At 49.4% G+C, this 20,516-nt stretch overlaps 1 protein-coding gene across 4 annotated transcripts in view; it reads left to right on the top strand.

The window, feature by feature from the left end:
* Positions 1-20,516, top strand: part of KLHL18 (kelch like family member 18) — a 38,436-nt gene that overhangs the window by 515 nt on the left and 17,405 nt on the right. The window lies entirely within an intron of this gene.

Consider the following 20,516-nt stretch of genomic DNA (forward strand, 5'->3'; position numbering starts at 1 on the left):
ACCTGCGCAGCCCTCCGCCCCGAGAAGGAAAGGCTGAGCGGCGCGCCGCCCGGGCCCTCGGAGTGGGAGGCATCGGGGGGCCCGCCTCCCCTTTCTGTCGCGGACCGGAGCCCGGGCACCGGCCGCCCCTCCCTGGAGGAAGGGGTGGGGGCCGTCCCTCCGCTCTGCCCGGCGCCTCCGAAGCACCTGCCCGGCCTCCAGGGACATCCCTTGGTGCCCCCCAAGTTCGCCGGGTGGTGGAGGCGCGGGCTTCGCCGGCGCGGGCATCGCTTGCCCTTGGTCGTTCCATTACCGCCTTGTCTCCTGAGAACTTGACACAGCGGATGTGGGCCCTGGCCGGTGGCTCAATGGTTAGAGCGTCGGCCTGCGGGCCGAGGGGTCCAGGGTTCGATTCCCGCTCAAGGGCACACGCCCGGGTTGTGGGCTCGTATCCCCCGTGGGGGGGGGGGGGGGACGTGCAGGAGGCGGCCGGTCACTGACTCTCTCTCGTCGTTGATGTTTCTATGGCTCTCCCTCTCTGAAATCAATGAAGCGCTATTTTTTTAAATAAATGGGATTGTTTAAAAAGTAATAATGGAAATCGGATCTGGGAATCTTTTCAGGTAGAAAGCTCCTCGGCCCCACACTGCGAGAAGAACCCTCCCTCCCCCCACCATCACCACCACGACCATCAATCACCCCAAAGGTCCGGGAAAGGGCGGGGGGCTGCCTGCTGCGGGGTCTTTTCTTCACCCCGCGGGGCTGCCCTCTGGCCGAGCTGCCGCGCGGGGCGCTCCCTCTCGGTGGGCAGATGCTACCGCAGGTCCGGTCCCTGCCGGGCTCTGGCTGGAAAGCCCTCCATCTGTGGGGGAGCCCGTTTGCAAACAAGACCAGACCACACACAGCTCTTTTTTTGCTCTCTCTGTTTTCCACGGGCTTCCGGGAACTTTTCCTTCTGATACTGGAGTCAGGTCTCTGGAGACAGTAGAGCAGAATGGCTGAGTGTGGCTTGGGTGTTGTAAGGATCTGGGTGAAAATCCTAGCTGTGACCTAGTTGGGCAGGTTACTTTTCCTAAGCGCCAGTTTTCCAATGCAGCAAGCAGAGATGATCCCTAACTCAGAATTAGCGTGAGGATTACAGGAGACCGTCTGTGGGTCTGCTTTGCTGAATGCCTGGCGTGCGTTTCTTATCGCTGTAAGCGTTACAGAACAGAATGTTTGGGTCTGCCCCGGGGCCAGCAGGCCCAAACACTAAACGCCCAGAATGGCCCTGGCCGGTTTGGCTCAATGGATAGAGCTTCGGCCTGTGGACCAAAGGGTCCCGGGTTCGATTCCGGTCAAGGGCATGCACCTCGGTTGCAGGCTCCTCCCCGGCCTGCCTGTTTCCAGGCTTCCTTAGTGCTCACACCGCGAGGAGAGGAAACCTGTGCCTCCAACAGGGGACTGTGGGATGGGGTCGACGGGGTGGACAGCTGCCGCACCCAATGGACTCCACCCAAGTCGGTTACTCCTCATTTGTCCGCTTTGCATCTTCCAAAATACGGAGACGTTTTTAACGAGACAGGATCTCTGTCTCGTTAAGATTCTTTTTCTTTGGCGGGGAGCTTCGCTGTTCCTTGATGGTCAGTCTGAGAGGTGGTATGCACAGCACGGACTCAGGCTGGCTGCCGGGGCTTGAATCCTGGCTCGGCCACTTACTGGCTGTGGGAACTTGGGCAAGTTCCTTCCACGCTGGTGATTCAGCTCCTTCGTCGGTACGGTGGGGACCAGCACCTGCCTAATAACAGTGTTGAGGTTTTGCCGTGGCCGGGGAGCTCAGTTAGTTAGAGCGTCGTCCCCGTACACCAACGGCTACGGGTTCAATCCCCGGTCAGGACACATACAGAATCAGCCAGCAAGTGCATAAATAAGTGGAACAAAAAATCGATGTTCCTCTCTCCCTCTCTTCCTCTCTCCCTTCCTGTCTCTCTCTAAAATCAATCAATAAAATTATTTTTATAAAGTGTTAAGGTTTCCATTAATTAATAATACACTTAAAACAATCACGTGACCCTGGCTGGTTTGGCTCAGTGGATAGAGCGTTGGCCTTCGGACTGAAGGGTCCCTGATAGGATTCTGGTCAAAGGCACATGCCTGGATTTCGGGCTCGATCCCCAATGGGGGGGGGGCGTGCAGGAGGCAGCCGATCAATGATTCTCTCTCATCATTGATGTTTCTGTCTCTCTCTCTTTCTCCCTTCCTCTCTGAAATCAGTAAAAATATATTAAAAAAAGAAAAGACTGATATGTCCAGGGTTGAAACCTCAGTTTAAATATTTTTTTAAAAAATCGTGGTAAATGCTTAGTAAGTATAGATATTGAAGGATAATAACTTATGGGGCTTCTGGAAGTGGATATAAATGTGTATGTTCAGCCTGCCATTTTGAATTTGTTTCAGCTTCTAATGAATTCTAGATGATTTTATATAAACACTAGAAGCCCAGTGCACGAAATTCCTGCCTAACCTGCACCCCCTCCAATCCGGGACTGCTGGCTCCTAATCGCTCACCTGCTTGCCTGCCTGGTCGCCCCTAACTGCCCCCCTCTGTCGGCCTGGTGGCCCCACACACCCTGCTGTTCAGTCATTTGGTCGTCCCTCACTAACCCCCCCTGCCAGCCTGGTCGCCCCCCGCAGCCTGCTGTTCAGTTGTTTGGTCGTCCCTCACTAACCCCCCTGCCGGCCTGGTTGTAGGCAGCCATCTTGTGAGGGCGTGAGGGTTAATTTGCATATTACATCTTTATTATATAGGAGGATAATGTTCATTGCCTTCAAAGAGTTTGCAAACCACCATTCTACTTCAGTGGCCTGTATTTTATAGGCCCAAGCCCAGAAGGAGAAGGGACTTTCCAAGGTCACAGATTAAAGCAGGGGGAGCTAGGAATAGACTAGGCTGCTGGTCTCTGAATTCCAGGTCAAGTCTTCTGTCATGATCTCCATCGCCTCTTCTGTTACTGACAGTGACTGAACTGATTTCAGCTGCGATCATGTGAATTGGTCTACCTCAGGTCAGCTGTAATCATTCCTAATGTAATCTTTCCTGTCTTTCTGAGTTTTAAGGAGAGAGTGAAAGCATTAGCAGGCATGCCGCATTCTCAAACTTCACTGTCAACTCTTGACCTTTCTTAATTTTCGGGGGAAATATTTGAAATTTAAATTCCTTAGGTACCTGCTGGATAATTAAGTAGAGGCATAATAAAAAAGGGTAATATATTGGATTTTTAAAAATCACATTGTCTGTCTATGGCCCTCTTTGAAAATGAAAGCGATGAGCCTTCTCTCCAGAAAAATGTACATACTTACATATGTGCAAAATTTTGTATTTGTTCTTTTTTTTTTAAATATATTTTTATTTATTTCAGAGAGGAAGGGAGAGGGAGAGAAAGATAGAAACATCAATGATGAGAGAGAATCATTGATCGGCTGCCTCCTGCACACCTCCCCCTGGGGATCGAGCCCAAAATCCGGGCACGTGCCCTTGACCAGAATTGAACCTGGGGCCCTTCAGTCCATAGGCCGACGCTCTATCCACTGAGCAAAACCATCCAGAGCTGCATTCATTCTTGAGAGCAGCTCCCCTGATGCCCATCTTGGGTCATGAATCCAACTGAGTTGATTCTATCAAAAAAAGTCGTTTTAGCCCTAACCGGTTTTGCTCAGTGGATAGAGCGTCGGCCTGCGGACTGAAGGGTCCCAGGTTCGATTCCGGTCAAGGGCATGTACCTTGGTTGTGGGCACATCCCCAGTAGGGAGTGTGCAGGAGGCAGCTGATCAATGTTTCTCTCTCATCAGTGTTTCTAACTCTATCCCTCTCTCTTCCTCTCTGTAAAAAATCAATAAAATATATTTTTAAAAAAACAACTTAAAAAAAAAAAGTCATTTTATCTTGAAGGTTAGGAGGATAGGAGTGCAGGCCTTCTTGGCAACCTGTAGCCCAAGACTTGGTCTGGGTAGAAAGGCTTGCATTCATGGAGGCTCTTACCCCCTTCTCCCACCTGTAGCGTTCATCCCCTTGCCTCTGGGCCACCTGGAGCCCAGTGCTCAGGTCACATATGTTAAGTTCATCTGGGTCCAGCGAATTGGGCAAACTCCCCAGATTCAAGGAGTGTCCCCACAACTTCTTGTTCATGAGATCCAGACCCACCAAATTCACTATTTCTATCCTCCCCTCACCTCACTCTTTTTTATTTGTGAGAGCAGAATGGGGTCACCAAACCTGCATACTATTTGCTGACCCATACATTTAGGACAGAGGATCTGCCCACACACACACACACACTTTGTTTTTGCAATCACTGATAAATGGCTCCTCCAAGATCTGCTGGTATCCGCCTGCCCAGCATTTCCCAGGGCCCCTGCTGAGGTTTTGAACCCAGATCTGAGAATTTAGCCTCCGGAAGGAAATGTCTTTTTCATGGGTGAAAGGCACAGGATTAGAACACTTCCTTTTGTCTGCCCACCAAATCCAGGTAGACAGTTTTCACCGAGCCTGGCTTCCAGAGCCACACATTTGATTCTGGAATCTTGCCTAATTTGTCACACTGATGTTGTGATGAGAGAGTAGGTGGAGAAGGCTATCAGGAAGTGAAGTAAGGACTTGTTGATGCATGCCATTTTCTGTGTTATGAGTAAGGCAGTGAGCAACACAGGTATAATTACAGAGCTAGGATAATCATGTTAAAAGGAGCCACGGAGGTCCAGTATCAAAGCCATTTATTCTGCAGATGAAAAAACTGAAGGCTTAGAGATGTTAAGGGATTGCCCGAGGCCAGCGCTGCATTGCCTGTGCTCCGACAGCTGTTTGTGAGGAAGCGATGCTTCCATGTCCTCGGTGGACTGCTCACCTGCCCTGCGGGTGGCAGGACGCCGATCCGGGAGCTAACATCTGTCCTGTCATCCCGAGCATGGAGGGCAGTGAGGTGTATTCCAGATGCAACACCAATCTTGTCGCAGGAGAGGAGGAAGATGGAGGCTTTTCTGCTAGTCTTCTGGACAAATAAAATTCTTGATTCTTTTGATTTTGAAATGACTTTGTATTGGAAAACGTGTGCTTCTGAATATAGTTCACTCCCAGGGTTTTCTCCTGACTCTCTTGAGAGTTGGAAGAATCTTGGAAAATCAGTTACCAACCAGGCAACCTTCTTGGGGTCCACGCTGAAACTTCCAGAGCGTGGCCGGTGGGGAATTCGCTGGGTAATGTAAGAAGCCTGTGTCTGGAAATGCTTCTTTCTGCAGGTGGTTCTGTACTATTTTGTGCGAGACTCCACTGTTCTTCTTGAAGGCTGGGTGATGGGAAGTGAGACCACATTGCTTTCCTACAGGTGTGCTCCACGCCCCTCCTAAACTACAAGCATGGCTGGATCTGCTTTCCTGCTTTTGATTTGGGGAGTGTGGCCACTCCATTGCCTCCTGGGGGTGGTACCAGCCAGCTTCCCCCACGGTTCGTTTAGTAAAGGCCTTTTCGACTCAAACAGCTGCTCACATCACCACTTGTTTCCAGTTGGGAACAATGAACCAATCAATATGTGTGACCCAGGAGTTGGCAGGCATTTCCTGTAAAGAGCCAGATAGTAAATATTTTAGGATTTGTGGGTCATACAGTTTCAGTTGCAATTACTCAACTCTGGTGGTGTAGCACCAAAGCAGCGATATGTACACGAGTGGTTATGTGTTCTAGTAAAACTTTATTTACAAAACAGCCATGGGCCAGACCCATTGTTGTGGTCCGCTGATCCCTGCTGTGTACTGATGCATGGCCTTTGTAAAGTTTAAGGCTTTTAAAGCAGGTTACACTAGCTTAGTTGTCGCAGCGGATACTTCTTTGGTTTCAAGTCTCTAGAAATTGGGAGCATGTCTTGTTTAAAGAGAACAGCTGAACCAGAAGTGAAGAACTATTTTTTACCCAGCTCACTGCAGGGGAACAGGGGGCTATCCCGGTTGGTGACTGAGTAACTCCCGTAGGAGAAGTTACTGTTAAAATTTGCATCTGAGCTTGAACGTCTGTGGCTCTGCTGGAGCCGGGAGCATTAACTAGAGAGACCGCGCTCCCTTTCAGTCGCAGCTGAGGCTGCTCAGCTGTTTGCAGAATGGCAGGTCCCAGGAGACTGATGGCCGCTGAGTTCCCGGGGACCTGACCGGCTGTGTTCAGGGCCATGAAGGTAAGAGCCAGATTGTGGGTTTCCGACAGGCAAAGTAGATCTGTGTTTCAACTGTGGCACAATATGTCTGAGCAGAGCGTGCCGCACATTCGGTCAGAACACAAACACTTTTTTTTTTTAATACATTTTATTGATTTTTTTACAGAGAGGATGGGAGAGGGATAGAGAGTTAGAAACATCGATGAGAGAGAAACATCGATCAGCTGCCTCCTGCACACCTACACCTCCTACTGGGGATGTGCCCGCAACCCAGGTACATGCCCTTGACCGGAATCGAACCTGGGACCCTTCAGTCCACAGGCCGACGCTCTATCCACTGAGCTAAACCAGTTAGGGCAACACAGAAACACTTTAAAAAAATAAGCTGAGGAGCAGATATTGGCATCCCCACGTTCAGGGCGGCTTTATCCACAATACGAAGGGTGGAAGCAGCCCACGGGTGCACCGGTGGTGGAATGGATACACAAAACGTGGTACGTGTTGTTCCGTACCTCAGTGGAATATTATTCCGCCTTAAAAAGGAAGGAAATTCTGACACATGCTAAAACATGGAAGAACCTAAAAGACATCATGCTAAGTGAATAAGCCAGTCACAAAAGGACGAACGTTGTATGCTTCCACTTAAGAGAAGTAACAGAGTAGTCAGATAGTTACAGAAAGAGAGTAGACCGGTCATTGTTTAGGGGCTGGGGAGTTGGGAATGGGGATATTAGTGTTTCATGGGTACAGAGTTTCTGTTTGGGAAGATGAAAAAGTTTGGAGATGGATGGTGGTGATGGTTGCACAACAGTGTGAATGTACTTAATGCCACTGAACTGTACACTTAAAATTGGTTCAAGTGGCTCTGACCGGGTGGCTCAGTTTGGAGCCTTATCCCATACACCAGTGGTCGGCAAACCGCGGCTCGCGACCCACATGCGGCTCTTTGGCCCCTTGAGTGTGGCTCTTCCACAAAATACCACAGCCTGGGCGAGTCTATTTTGAAGAAGTGGCATTAGAAGAAGTTTAAGTTTAAAAAATTTGGCTCTCAAAAGAAATTTCAGTCGTTGTACTGTTGATATTTGGCTCTGTTGACTAATGAGTTTGCCAATCACTGCCATACACAAAAAGGTTTCGGATTCAATTCTGGTTGGGGCCACGTACGGGAGACAGCTGATCAATGTTTCTGTCTCACATCGATGTTCTCTCTTTTTCTCTCTCTAAAATAAAAATCAATAAATATATCCTCGGGTAAGAGGATTGAAAAAATGGTTAAAATGGTAAATTTATGTTATGTTTATAACACATTAAAAAACAGAGAGTTAATAAGCTCACGAGTTATTACCAAGTGGGCAGGTGAGGTTGCTGGTAGTGCTTTGTGACTCTGTCTCTGCAGCCAAATCCTTGGTCAGAAAGGTCTGGTGTGAGGTGGAGTGCATCCTGGTCTTCAGCCTCGGTGGCTGCTGTCTCAGCTGTGCAGAGCCAAGTCTCACTGGCTCAGACCGTGGCTGCCCTTCAAATGGTCACATGAAAGGAACGGACTTCTAGTAGATGCATATTTAAGGGCGCTTAAGTCGTGAGCTTATTCTTCCTGTGACTGATTTGTAAACTCTAAACATCAGGTAGCCTTGACAGAGCTAACCTGAGGGCTGTGCTCATGTGTCTTCCAAGAAAAGGTTTGTTGTCATAGTCTACAGTCACAGGTGGCTTCCGGTCTGTATTGCTCCCCTTATTGTGCTACTACATATTAGCCCTATATTTCCCTTCATCCTGTTGACCGCATACTCATTATGTCCAAAAGGAAGCCCCTTTCCCTTCCAAACCATTTCTTCCTTTGTTCGCTTTGTGTGAGGACGGCACGCCATCCATCTAGTCATGTGGGAATAAATCCTGGGCGTGGCTTTGGCTCATCCACTCTCTTTTATGTGTATTTTGTGGCACTTATCACAATAATAATTGCATAATTGTGTACAGTATTGTAACTCCAAGGACTGTGACTGAACCATTTACTGAGGTGTTTACATAATAGGTGCTCAGTAAACCACTGTCCTAATGTAGACACACTTCACCTTTTACCTAAACCAGGTTTTGTTTATTTTTTCAACTTGAGTACCATGCCGAGAGCATCCTGTGCGGCTAGCGGGTCTGTCTCAGCTCTGATCAAGTCATCCGCTGGGAGTGGCTCCCCATTTCACTCTCATGCAGCAGCGTGCTCAGGGCTCAGAATGCGTCCACTCCATCCATGTGCCCCAGCACCGTTCTAAATGCTGGGGACACAGCAGTGAGCAGAGTAAGCAAAGCCTCTGTGGGTGTGAGCTCACATCCTCGTGGGAGGATTGGCGACGTAAAAACTAATCCATATATATAAAAGGCTAATATGCTAAGTGTCCAACCGACCGGTCGCTATGACGCGCGATGACCACAACGGGGCAGACGCTCAACGCAAGAGCTGCCGTGATGTGTGCACTGACCATTTACAGAGAAACAGCACCGTGGACCTGGCGTCCACAAAGCAACACTAGGCTTCTCCCAAGTGGGACACAGGCCCCGCCACCACCCCAGAGCAACACCCCACCAAATTGCAGCCAATGCTGCCGAGACCCCATGGTGCAAAATGCGGCCCACAGCCCAGCCCAGCCCAGCCTGGAAACATCACTGTGGGTGCCAGGTAATGACGTCACGGAGCAACGCACAGCTTCCTCTTCCTAGCAGCTAGCCTCCTTGGAATTTCTTCAGCCCAGGAACATGACTTGCTTTACAGCCAGGTGGAAACATTTTACACTTTAACCAAATGTCTATGAAGTGTTTTCCCGTGCCTCATCTCATTTGATCCTCACAGAAGTCCTGGAGAAGGTAGATAGGAGACTCAGTAGAATCCTATTTTCTTTTCCTTAGCCGGAAAACGGAGATTTAGAAAGCTTAGAAACTTGACCTGACTGAAAGGAAGTAAGAAATGGTGGAGCTTGAAAATGACTTCAGGTTTTCTCACTGCTCAGAACATAGTCAAACACTGCTGCAAGTAAATATTTTACCCTTTGTTCTCCCTGCGTGATCTACAATAATAATGTGCTTCGTGTTCATATTTACTGCTGTGTTGCTGACAATTACCTGAAAGAGAAGTTGGGGTGCTTCACTGGGCTGGGAAACGTTTAGCTACATCAGAAAGCAGGTCTAATTAAGCAAGTTTATTCTGTATCTATAAAAGCCTAAATTGACTCACACATGCGTGACACACATAAAGCTCTCACTGGCGCCAATCGCACGCGTGTGTTTCCATTTGTCATTGTCAACCATGAATTTGGTTGATACTTCTGTTATAGAGAAAGGGCGGATAGCGATATTAAAATATTTCTTCTAATTAATTTCCTTTCAATGTGCACGAATCCGTGCACCGGGCCACTAGTTCAGTGTGAAATGCCAGTGGTGATGCGTGCTGTGAAGAGAAATAAAGCAGGGTGGGGGCTGAGAGTGCTCTGAGGAGATGGGATGAGGTGAGAGTGTCCTGGAGCAGACCTGAGGGAAGTGTGCTCTAGAGCCTGAGGCAGGAGCAGATGTAGTATTTTGGGAAACAGCAAGCTGCTGGTGTGATAAGAATCCGTTATCTGTGACTGCAGGGCATCACCGAGGCCTAAGGGCTCACCTGAAGGGAGGCAGTCATCTCTGTCTTCTCATCATCTCTGTCTTCTCGAACCCCTCCAGCGGTGGTTACCTCTCCCTCTTCTGTTGTACTTTCACACACACACACACACACACACACACACACACACACACACCTCCTCCCCCACACCCCGTCAGAGAAAAGTGGAAAGACCGGAGTTGGGAGAGGGCCTGAAGCCCAGCATAGGTCATTGCATCGCGCAGTGTGACTGAGGAAATACTTGTGAAGGAGTGACTGAATGAATGAAGACAGTAATTGTTCACTTACTCATGAATGCAGGGGGGCTAGGGGTGTGCCTAAGAAAGGGAGGGTATGTTTTTTATAGTTGGTGAGGCTATCACAGGAATTCAGGGAATTCACCGGCACCTTTCCCTGCTTCTCCCATCCTGGAGAGAGGATGCTAATGGGCAGAGCAAGAAAGACCACTTGGGGCTTGTTCTTTCGTGAGGAACTTTTATTCTGCGTCACAGGGAAAGTAGAGGTTGGGGACTTGGCGGGGGAGCAGGAAGTAGAACAGAGCTCCTCCGCTCTCGGTGGTCTCTAAAGATGCTCCTGCCCCTGGGGGTAAAGCTTGTCTTTCCCCGTCCATACCGTAGGCCAGGCGTCCTCAAACTACGGCCCGCGGGCCACATGCGGGTGTTTTTGCCGTTTTGTTTTTTTACTTCAAAATAAGATATGTGCAGTGTGCAGAGGAATTTTTTCATAGTTTTTTTAAAACTATAGTCCAGCCCTCCAACGGTCTGAGGGACAGTGAACTGGCCCCCTGTTTAAAAAGTTTGAGGACCCCTGCCGTAGGCTATCACTTGAAGTCAGCAAGGCATCTGGGGAGAGCCGGGGGTGTGCGGGTGCAGGGGTGGCAGGTGGTGACTGGGTTCCAGTAGGATTAAGGGAAGGACTGCTGATTTAACTGAGTCTCTGGTTATTCTAAGCTGCTCACAGAAATCCGTCAGCGCCATCTGTGAGATGTAAGTGGAGAAGCTTAAGGATGTCCTGCAGGTGCTGGCCGCCGCTCCCGGGCCTCTTCTAGGACTGCCCGCTGTGTTCCTGATGCTCAGGCCCAGACGTGGCCCCTCTGGCTTGCTCCCCCGGCCGCCCACGGCCCCCTCTTCTGCCTAGACCTGCTGCACGGGCTCTGGTGGCTCTTCCACGTGCCCAGGGAGGTTTGGGAAGCGTTGCCTTATCACTTCGCCCTCCCCCCCCCCCCCCCACTGAACCGGGCCTAGATGTGCCTGAGTGTGTTCTCCTCCTCCATGTTGTGTTTCCAAAGCATGTATCTAGCACAGTTGTTGGCATGTGTCAGGCCTGGGACATGTTTGCTGAATTACCCTAAAGGGCCCCTGGCATGCGTTTGAGATGCTCCTTCAGCCAGCCTGTTGTTGAAGTGCATTTGCCTGTGCCTGGTGCACCCAGCTGTGAGGGGAAGTCAGCCCCTGTCCTGGGCATTTAAAGATTGGGGGGAGCTAGATACCCATCAATGACTTCTGAGACAAGGCAGAGTGTGGTAAGCTCTGATGCACAGCTCCGCCGAGGCCTGAGGGAGCGCCGAAAGAATGGCAGTTACTTCCCGGGCAGAGTTTGCGGTGGTTTCACGGAGAGAGCATGTCTGGTGACCACCTTGTGGACAAAGAGGACTTTGACAGACAGACACTGGGGAAGAGGCATTCCTGCGGGGAGAGCCTACTCCAGGGCCAGGCATCAAAGTCCACGTACAGGAGGTCTCTTGAGCAAGGAAGACCTGGCAGTCAGGTGGGAGGTGTGGCTGGGAGCTGGGTTGGGTGCAGTCTGAGCTTCAGTTCTCATGGTGAAGGGTCTGGACTGGTAAGAAACCTCTGCAGATCACATGCTGTTTGGACAGGGGCTCAGTGGTTTCTGCAGACTCCACCCTCCTGTCTCCCTCCCCTCTCCATCCTTCCTCCTGGGCATGGGTGGGAGGCAGAGAGGGCTTGGAGGAGGTGGGACAGGTCTGAATATTTCCCTTGCTCTCTACTTGGGGTCAGAGCCCAGGTCTTTATTTCTTTACTAGAGGCCCAGTGCACAAAATTTGTGCATGGGTAGGGTCCCTAGGCCTGGACAGCGATCAGGGCTGATCTGTGGGGCGACCAGCAGGGTGATTGGGGCCCCCACTCGCACCCGCCTTGGCTAGCCTGGTGCCACTGCTCACTGGCCCCGCCGCTGCCGGTTGCCTCCCTCTGTGGGGTGATCGGGGGCGGGCCCCGATGGCACCTGCCTTGGCTGGCCTGGGGCCTGTGGGCTGGGGGCAGCTCCTGCGTTGAGCATCTGCCCCCTGGTGGTGAGTGCGTGTCATAGTGGCTGGTCGTTCTGCCGTTCAGTCTATTTGCATATTAGGCTTTTATTATATAGGATTTTTTAAAATTGTGTCTTTTTAAAAATATTTTTTATTGATTTCAGAGAGGAAGGGAGAGAGAGATAGAAACATCAATGATGAGAGAATTATGGATCAGCTGCCTCCTGCATGCCCCCTACTGGGGATCAAGCCCACAACCAGCTAGGGCCAGGTCTTTATTTTATTTTTTTAGTGCTAGATGGTCAGCCACTTCCTCCCTCACCCCCGTCTGGAGTCACGTTACACAGTGGGGCCCCTAATGCAGAAAGAGCCACGCTCCATCAGGAGAGGGTTTCAGCCCTAGCTGGTGTGGCTCAGTGGATAGAGTATCGGCCTGCGGACCAAAGGGTCCCGGGTTCGATTCCGGTTAAAGGCACGTACTTCGGTTGCAGGCTCCTCCGTGGCCTGGGCCCTGGTCGGGGCTCATGCAGAAAGCAACCCATTGATGTGTTTCTCTCACATCGATGTTTCTCTCTGTCTTTCCCTCTCCCTTCCACTCTCCCTAAAAAATCGATGGAAAAAATATCCTCGGGTGAGGATTAAAAGAGCAAAACAAAAAAAGAATAGAGGGGTTCAGACAGTGTGCTTGAAAATGCCGTCAGAACCCCAGGCTGGACGCGGGATGTTTCATTGTACGCGCCGTTTTCCAACCCTGCGAGTTTGTGAGGACGAATAACACACGAGTAAACTGCCCTTCGCGTGCTCACAGCTGTAACCCTGCTTTGCCCCACCCCGTATCCTCACACATACACACCATATCCTGCTCGTTCTGCTTACCCGGAGAGTCTGCTTCATACAGTGAGTGACCCAGCTCTTCGGTGGCCTCACCAGAATCTCAACGTCAGGCTCAGGAGCCTGAATTAAAAAAAAATAAAATAATAATAATAATGTATATCAAATAATATTAAGTCCTATTGAATCCTATTATTTGTAATACTGTTGTTATTTCATCACACCTCTGAGAGTACATTGGGAGCATTTCTGCACCACCCTACTCTGTCATTTTTTTTTACATGTATTTTTATTGGTTTCAGAGATGGGGAGAGAGAGAGAAACATCAGTGATGAGAGAGAATCATTGATCAGCTGCCTCCTGCACGCCCACTACTGGGGATGGAGCGCACAGCCCAGGCATGTGCCCTTGACCAGGATCAAACCTGGACCCTTCAGTCCGCAGGCCGACGCTCTGTCCACTGAGCCAAACCAGCTAGAGCGTGGGTTTTAAAATTACAAATTTAATTTCCTTATTAGTTATAGGGTTATTAAAATGATTAGAGTATCGCCCTGGCAGGGTGGCTCAGTCGGTTGCAGCATTGTCCGGTATACCAGGGTGCATACAGGAGACAACTGACTGATGTTGCTCTCACATCAATGTTTCTCTCTCTCTCTCTCTCTCTCTCTCTCTCTCTCTCTCTCTCTCTCTCTCTCAAAGTCAGTAAAAACATATCCTTGGATGAGGGTTTAAAAAATACAATGAGCAGGGCATCATCGTGGTGGGAGAAAAGGAAGGGGGAGTTGTGGGAAAGAGCCACATTGCTTCAAAATCCACGGTCCACATTTCGGAGGAGGAACCAATGGCCCTTGTTCCTGTTTTTCTGACTCAGGCAGGTAGGTCACTTACCTCAGTTATGACGGGAATTCAGATCGTGGGTTTGCTTCTCTCCAAAGGAATGACACCTTTTCCAAGAAAGTGAACTCTTAGGAATTCCACAAATGAGTCACAGTCAGAGGTACCTGCTGGCCATTCTGTGTGCACCTCAGCGTTCCTGTTCCCTCAGTGAAACTCTGTGCTTGCCGTGCGCCTTGCTGCCTGGCCTGGGCTCCAGCACAAGGTGTTTGTACAAACGGGCCCCGTAACACCTTAGCTGAGTGGGGGCCTCGAGGCACCACACGGGCCCAACCTGAGCTCAGAGAGGCCACGTTCAGTTTTAGCCCATTGATTAAGGCCAGCAAGGAAGACTCCCCTTTCCTGAATCCCCCCAGGGCTTTGTCTGGACAGCAGTGATCAGAACTAGCCTCAGCAAGACCAGTCACTTCAGAGCTCAGGTAATCGAACTGGAGAAGAGACAGGGTTGCTGATGGGCCTGGGGATTGAAATACTGCCAAGACTCTTTCCCTCAAGGGTCAGCACCCTCCCACTGCAGGCCGGTTTATCCCTCATCGGGTGACGGGGCATCTGATGGCTCCTTGCTACCCTGGAGGGATTGTCCCGCTTCTTCCTTTGTCCTGTGAAAAGTCCCGAGCAAGGGTCTAATTGGCAGGGTGTAAGTCATGTGTTGGATAGTGTGGTTGGAGTGAAGATACAAGTTCCCAGAAGGCCAGGAGCGCTGGACAGAGCAGACATGAGATAGAGTCTATAGCTAATCATATATTTTTGGAAGGTGTTTTTGTTTTTTTAATTAATATTTAGAGAGAGGAAGGGAGAGGGAGAGAGAAAGAGGAATACCAATGTGAAAGTGCACAGCCCCTACCGGGAATTGAGGGGAACCGGACATGTGCCCTGACGGGGAATCGAGCCAGCTGCCCTTGGTGCACAGCTTGATACCCACCCAGCTGAGCCGCACCGGCAGGGCTGGCAGGTTTTTAGTGGCATGTGTTGAAGCCACAAGTGTTTTCTGTTATCTTCAGGTAACCTAAAAGAGTTTATTAATAGGTCATCATTATATTATAGACAATTGATAATTACTATAACATTATTAGTATATTAGAGGCCCGGTGCACGGATTCGTGCACCAGTGGGGTCCCTCAGCCTGGCCTGCGCCCTCTCCGCAATTCAGGACCCCTCGGGGGATGTCGGACGGGTGGTTTCAGCCCGATCCCTGAAACCACCCCACCGATATCCCCAGAGGGATGTAGTAGTGTGTGAAGCAGCAGGCGGCCGGCCAGGGAGGAGCCTGAGCCCCGGCTGGTTGCTGTGCCGCTCCTGCTCATCTCAGCCCCGCTGCTCAGTAGCGCTGCCTCGGAGGCGGGAGAGGCTCGAGCTGCTGCAGCTGCGCTCGCCAGCTGTGAGCCCAGCATCTGGCGCCCGTGGGTCAGCTGAGCAGCGGTGCTCCCACTGTGGGAGCGCATTGACCACCAGGGGGCAGCTCCTGCGTTGAGTGTCTGCCCCCTGGTGGTCAGTTCATGTCTTAGCGACCAGTCGTTCTGTCGCCTACATGCGGCTCTTTGGCCCCTTGAGTGTGGCTCTTCCACAAAATACCACGGCCTGGGCGAGTCTATTTTGAAGAAGTGGCATTAGAAGAAGTTTAAGTTTAAAAAATTTGGCTCTCAAAAGAAATTTCAATCGTTGTACTGTTGATATTTGGCTCTGTTGACTAATGAGTTTGCCGACCACTGGGCTAGGCTTTTAGATAGATAGATAGATAGATAGATAGATAGATAGATAGATAGATAGATAGATGATAGATAGATAGATAGATAGATACTTAATAGCTATATGTATTACACAGCTATATAGAGATATATATCTAGGTAATAATTAGTGAATAATAATAGATTATTGTAATAGTCCTCAAATATTATGGTTATTTGAACATTTACTGTACCTATTTCTGTAGGTAAGAAAAATTTAAAGGAAATAAGTAGGAACTCACAGTGCCTCCTACTCAGCACCTGACATTCTTTTCTAAATGTTTTTTTTTTTCTTTTCTAGATTTAACCAAGGGAACCTATGGTTCATTTTGACTATAACCTGTAGTGAAGCTGCTGTCTTTTTCTGTGGGGTTCCTTTATTTCACAGGAAATGGTTGATTTTCTCTGCTGCTATTGAAGATGGAGTTGGATTTCAGTGACTATTTAGTGAGCTATTTACGGGCTGAACAAGATCCTCTTGCCCTCAAGGAGTAGGCAGTCCACTGGAGTATAGACACAGAAACGCAGTCCCTGAGGCTGAGGCTTCCCTCTCAAACGTGGAACCGCCTTTCTCACCTGACATCTGATCAGATTTCGGTGGGAGTGGGAGCTGGGCTGCTCTGGCCTTGTGCTCGGTGGTTGCTCAGTAAGGTGGCGGGTTGGTTGGGACCCAGGTAGGAAGATGGGTGCTTCAAGGCCTCACTTCCCACATTTCTGATGGACGAGGCTGCATTACTTGCTAAAGCTAATTATCATTTAAACTCCATGGGCTGGAGGGAGGAATGGAGAAAGAGAAGAATGGTGTGACTGTGACTAAGAAGCCGAAGGTTAAAACAGACACATTGTTGGTGGCAGGCCCAGGCACGCCATTCATGGCCCCAGCCCGAATTCCTCTACTGCAGGCTTAGCTCATCTCCTTTTTGAAAGGAGCAGACATTTTGTAAACAACACGATCTCAGTTGAATTCCTCAGGACAGACAGTGCCTCCTAGGTCAGCAGAGAAAGTCTGTGAACATCAGCAGAAGATCCGGTGTGATGTGGGCTGGCATGGGCTGGGTTGAGGGTCATAGGTGAGCGACCAGTCCTCTCTAGAGAATGTGCTCACGGCGCTCTTGGTAATGTTTGTTCCCTGTGAGTCTAGAGCAGAGGCAGCAACTTTTTCTGCCAGCGGGCAGAAGCAAGTTATTTTTTAGAACCTGCACCCTGGGTATGTGCCCTGACCGGGAATCAAACCGGCGACCTCTCACTGCTGGGACGACGCTCAACAACTGAGCCACACTGGCCAGGGCAGAGATTGTTGTCTTTGCCGGTGCCTGGTCACTGTTCCAGCACGCAGCTGTGCCAGTCTGTGGACATGTCTGCGTTCCAATAAAACTATATACGGACACTGAAGTTTGGGTTTCATGGCGCTTTCGCATGTCATGGATCTGTCTTCTTTGATTTCCCACCATATAAAAATGGAAAAACTACCTTAGTCAGGCGCTGCACAAAGCCAAGAGGCAGGCCAGGTTTGGGCCCCTAGACCGTAGTGTGCAGACCCTTTTCTGAAGGTCTTAAAAATGACTTCTGTAAAGTTCTGATTTTGAGGACATTTACTTTAAAAAGCAGTCAGATAGCACTGAATGTGTGTCGTGCACTGTCTTATAGATGTTACCTAATTTCATCCTCAGAATAACCCCCAAGAGAAGGGCAATTTTTTTTTGCAAATGTGTACCTTGAGGCACAGAGAGGTTGAGTAACTAGCCCAGGGTCACAGGTAGTAGATGGCAGAACCCGGGTTTGAACCCAGGCAATTTAGCTCCACAGTATCTGTTCTTACTATCATGACATGTGGTCTCCCTGAAAGCATTCACAATTATTGACTTCTAACCTAAAGGAATGTTAGAGATTAATTCACCCCTGCTGCGTCTCCGTTAGAGACTCTTTCTTACACACCAGCTTCATGGCCGTTAGGATTCAGATTTGTGCTCAGGAAATAACGGATGATCCTCATTGTGCACTTTCAGCATCTCTCGTGACTGCCTACCCACCGCCCCCAAGGGTGCTCTGCCTGCACAGGCCGGGCACCTGGCTGCTCACTTCCTGTTTTGTGTGTGCTCTCGGTGAGCCTTGAGGCAGGGGCAGTAGCATCGGAATGTTCCCATCAGGAAGAAATCTGTTCGGCACCTTGGCTTTCCTTGGGAACACCTGTCTCAGATGACTCCCGCTCAGATTTGGCCCTGCTGCTCTTCCTGCTTGCAGCAGCCGCGGCTGAATCTTGAGCCACACTTGGCCTGTGATAGGGAACAGACTTGGTGGTGTCATGCTACACCGTCCCTGTTGATCCAAAGATACCACCAGGGCAGGGCTAGGAACGGAAAGTTTCCCCGTCTCTCCAAGGAAGAATGGGAACAGGTGTGTGTGTGTGTGTGTGTGTGTGTGTGTGTGTGTGTGTAAGAGAGAGGGAGGGAGAGGGAGAGAGGAGGGAACATGTTAGAAGTTAGGTAGACAGTAAGGTGCTCAGGACTTCTGGGACCTTTTGCTCAGTTACAGTCTTAGACCCTACTAGCTGTTTAACTTTTGTGTGCCACAGGGGTCCTGCATAGTTATTGCCAGGCACCCCCAAATCCACGTGTGCACCACAGCTCTTTTACTTGTGTATAGTTACTTTTCAAATGTATGTAGATGTCATCAAATCAAAAGGAAAAGCTCACCCGGCCGGTGTGGCTCAGTGGTTGAGCGTCAGCGTATGAACCTGGAGGTCATGGTTCAATTCCCAAACAGGGCACATGTCTGCATTGTGGGGTGTGCAGGAGGCAGCCGATCAATGATTCTCTCTCATCATTTATGTTCCTCCCTCTCCCTTCCTCTCTGAAATCAATAAAAATACATTTTTTAAAAAAGGAAAACAACTATATATATAAAAAAGGGAAAAGCTCTACTGAATTTGTGTTAAGCTCTTGTTAGCACAACTACTACCTGCTGAGCAACCACATCCAGTTCAAGCCCCTCATATGCAGATGGGAACCCTGAGGCTTGGGGTGAAAGGGAGAGCGTTGCCTTCCTCTGCAGCAGGGAATGCTGTCAGTTCGTTTGCATGTGCCATGACCTTATGCTTTGTCCCCTGGGGCGGTCACAGAGGGAGAGATTGGCACGTATTTGACCTTTAATACTATGCTGTACGTTCTAATATTGTCTAATAGGGTGATTTATTACAATAACGTTTTCCAGTATTTATAATGCTTCTCTTGAGAATCAATCAACTAATGAATTAATTGATTCCTATATTCCTTGCCCGGCCCCCGTAAGTAAAATCCTGTATTCCAACCTGGAAACCTGAAGCGTGGTGAAATTGGGCAACTTGCTTCTGTCTGGAATAGAGCTGGCCCTGAAACTCCTGAGTTTTTATCTTTGGTCCAGGTTCTGTTCATCAGACCGAACTGTGAAGATTGCAGTTGTTTCTGTCTTAGTCCTCTATGGCATTTGCTCTCAGCTGGGTGCAACGGAACTTTTTTAATCCTCACCCGAGGATATGTTGTTGTTGTTGTTGTTTTTCACATAATAGTTATTTAACTTTTGGGCAAGTTACCTAACTTCTAAATCTTGGTTTACTGCAATTCATAGCAGAGGACTAAAATGAGAAAATACAATGGGAACTCAATAAATGACCATCTCATTTTTCTTAAGTGACATTTAAAAAAACTGGGATTATAAATGAGGGTATTTGGTGTTTTTAAAGCTTTTCACAAAAGTGTAGGAGCCCAGACTGTAGAATTGGAAGGTCCCTTAATCGTTTTAGAACCAGTGAAGGACTCCCTCAAACACTCTTATTCTATAAACTAAAATCCGCTTCCTTTACGCCTGCCCTCCTTCGTGTGACAGGCATTCTAGGATCTGAGACAGCTGTTGTGCCCCCCGCTCCTAAATCATCTTTTCCGACTAACTCTCCTTTAGCTATTCCTCAGAAGATGAATCGTTTTCCCTTTCCCATCTTGGTCTCCCTCTTCTGGTCAAGACAGACTTTAGTGAACACGGAATTCAGCGGTCATCTGACTAGCTTGTCTTCTTTCTGCTGAGCTCTCTTGGGAACCAGGTCACCCAGTTCCCAGCACATGCAGCTTGTTCTGTGTATTTTTCCACTTTCTAGATGAGAAATAAATAGTAGCAGTTGAACATGGCAAGTTGAACACACATTTTAACATCCATCCCCTCCTGTGATATCATTAAAATGATAATAAAGGGAGAAAAGGTATCAGCAAATGAGCAATTGATGGCATGCTAAAGGCAGAAAGCATGTGCGATGAACTCAGTGGGCCAGAGGAACCGAAAGTGCCTGCTGGGGAGAAACTAAGCAGAGAGAGGGTTGTAACGGGAACCTGGACTAGCTCCAGAGCTGAAGAAACCAACACCGAAACAGGAAGGCTAGTGGAAAGCCTGTGAAAAGCAATCAGATGCCCACAGTCCCTCCCGCACTCTCAGGGGGCGGGGCCTCTAGGCTTAGTTGTTGAAACAGAGGCACACGAAGCTTTGGAGATGGGGTGCCTGGAGCAAAACGAACACAGGCCTCCAAGACAGAGTCCTCTAGTGAACACGGGGCGTCCCTCACCCGTTTCCAGGGCCCCTCCCGCAGTCACTCCCGCACGAGTCGGTCCCCCTCCGAAAGCCAGCCCCAGGGAGGGCGCTAAGGACGTGCTGCTTCTAGGGTCCCCAGAAAAATGGCCTGTCTCACCTGTCACCCCATGTGACGTGTGGAAACCCCTTTCACGTCCCGCGTGGTTCAGGGTTCGGGTTCAGGAGAAGGCCGCACACAAATGAAAAGAGACTAGAAAAGCATTAGTTGGGGAAACGGGGGCCAGGCGGAAGCCCAAGAGAGGGCTACTGCTCGCTCCGGCCTTGCCAGCCCTTTCATTAAGATCAAGATTATGGGATACACCCAAACCCCCTAGGCAGGAAACTCCAATCATAGCCAATCGGAGACCTTACTTAAAACTAACAGGTGGAGGCTGCTTCAACTACCAATGTCTAGTGATTAG

This window comes from Cnephaeus nilssonii (genome assembly GCF_951640355.1).
Source record: "Cnephaeus nilssonii genome assembly, chromosome: 17".
Taxonomy (NCBI): Eukaryota; Metazoa; Chordata; class Mammalia; order Chiroptera; family Vespertilionidae; genus Cnephaeus; species Cnephaeus nilssonii.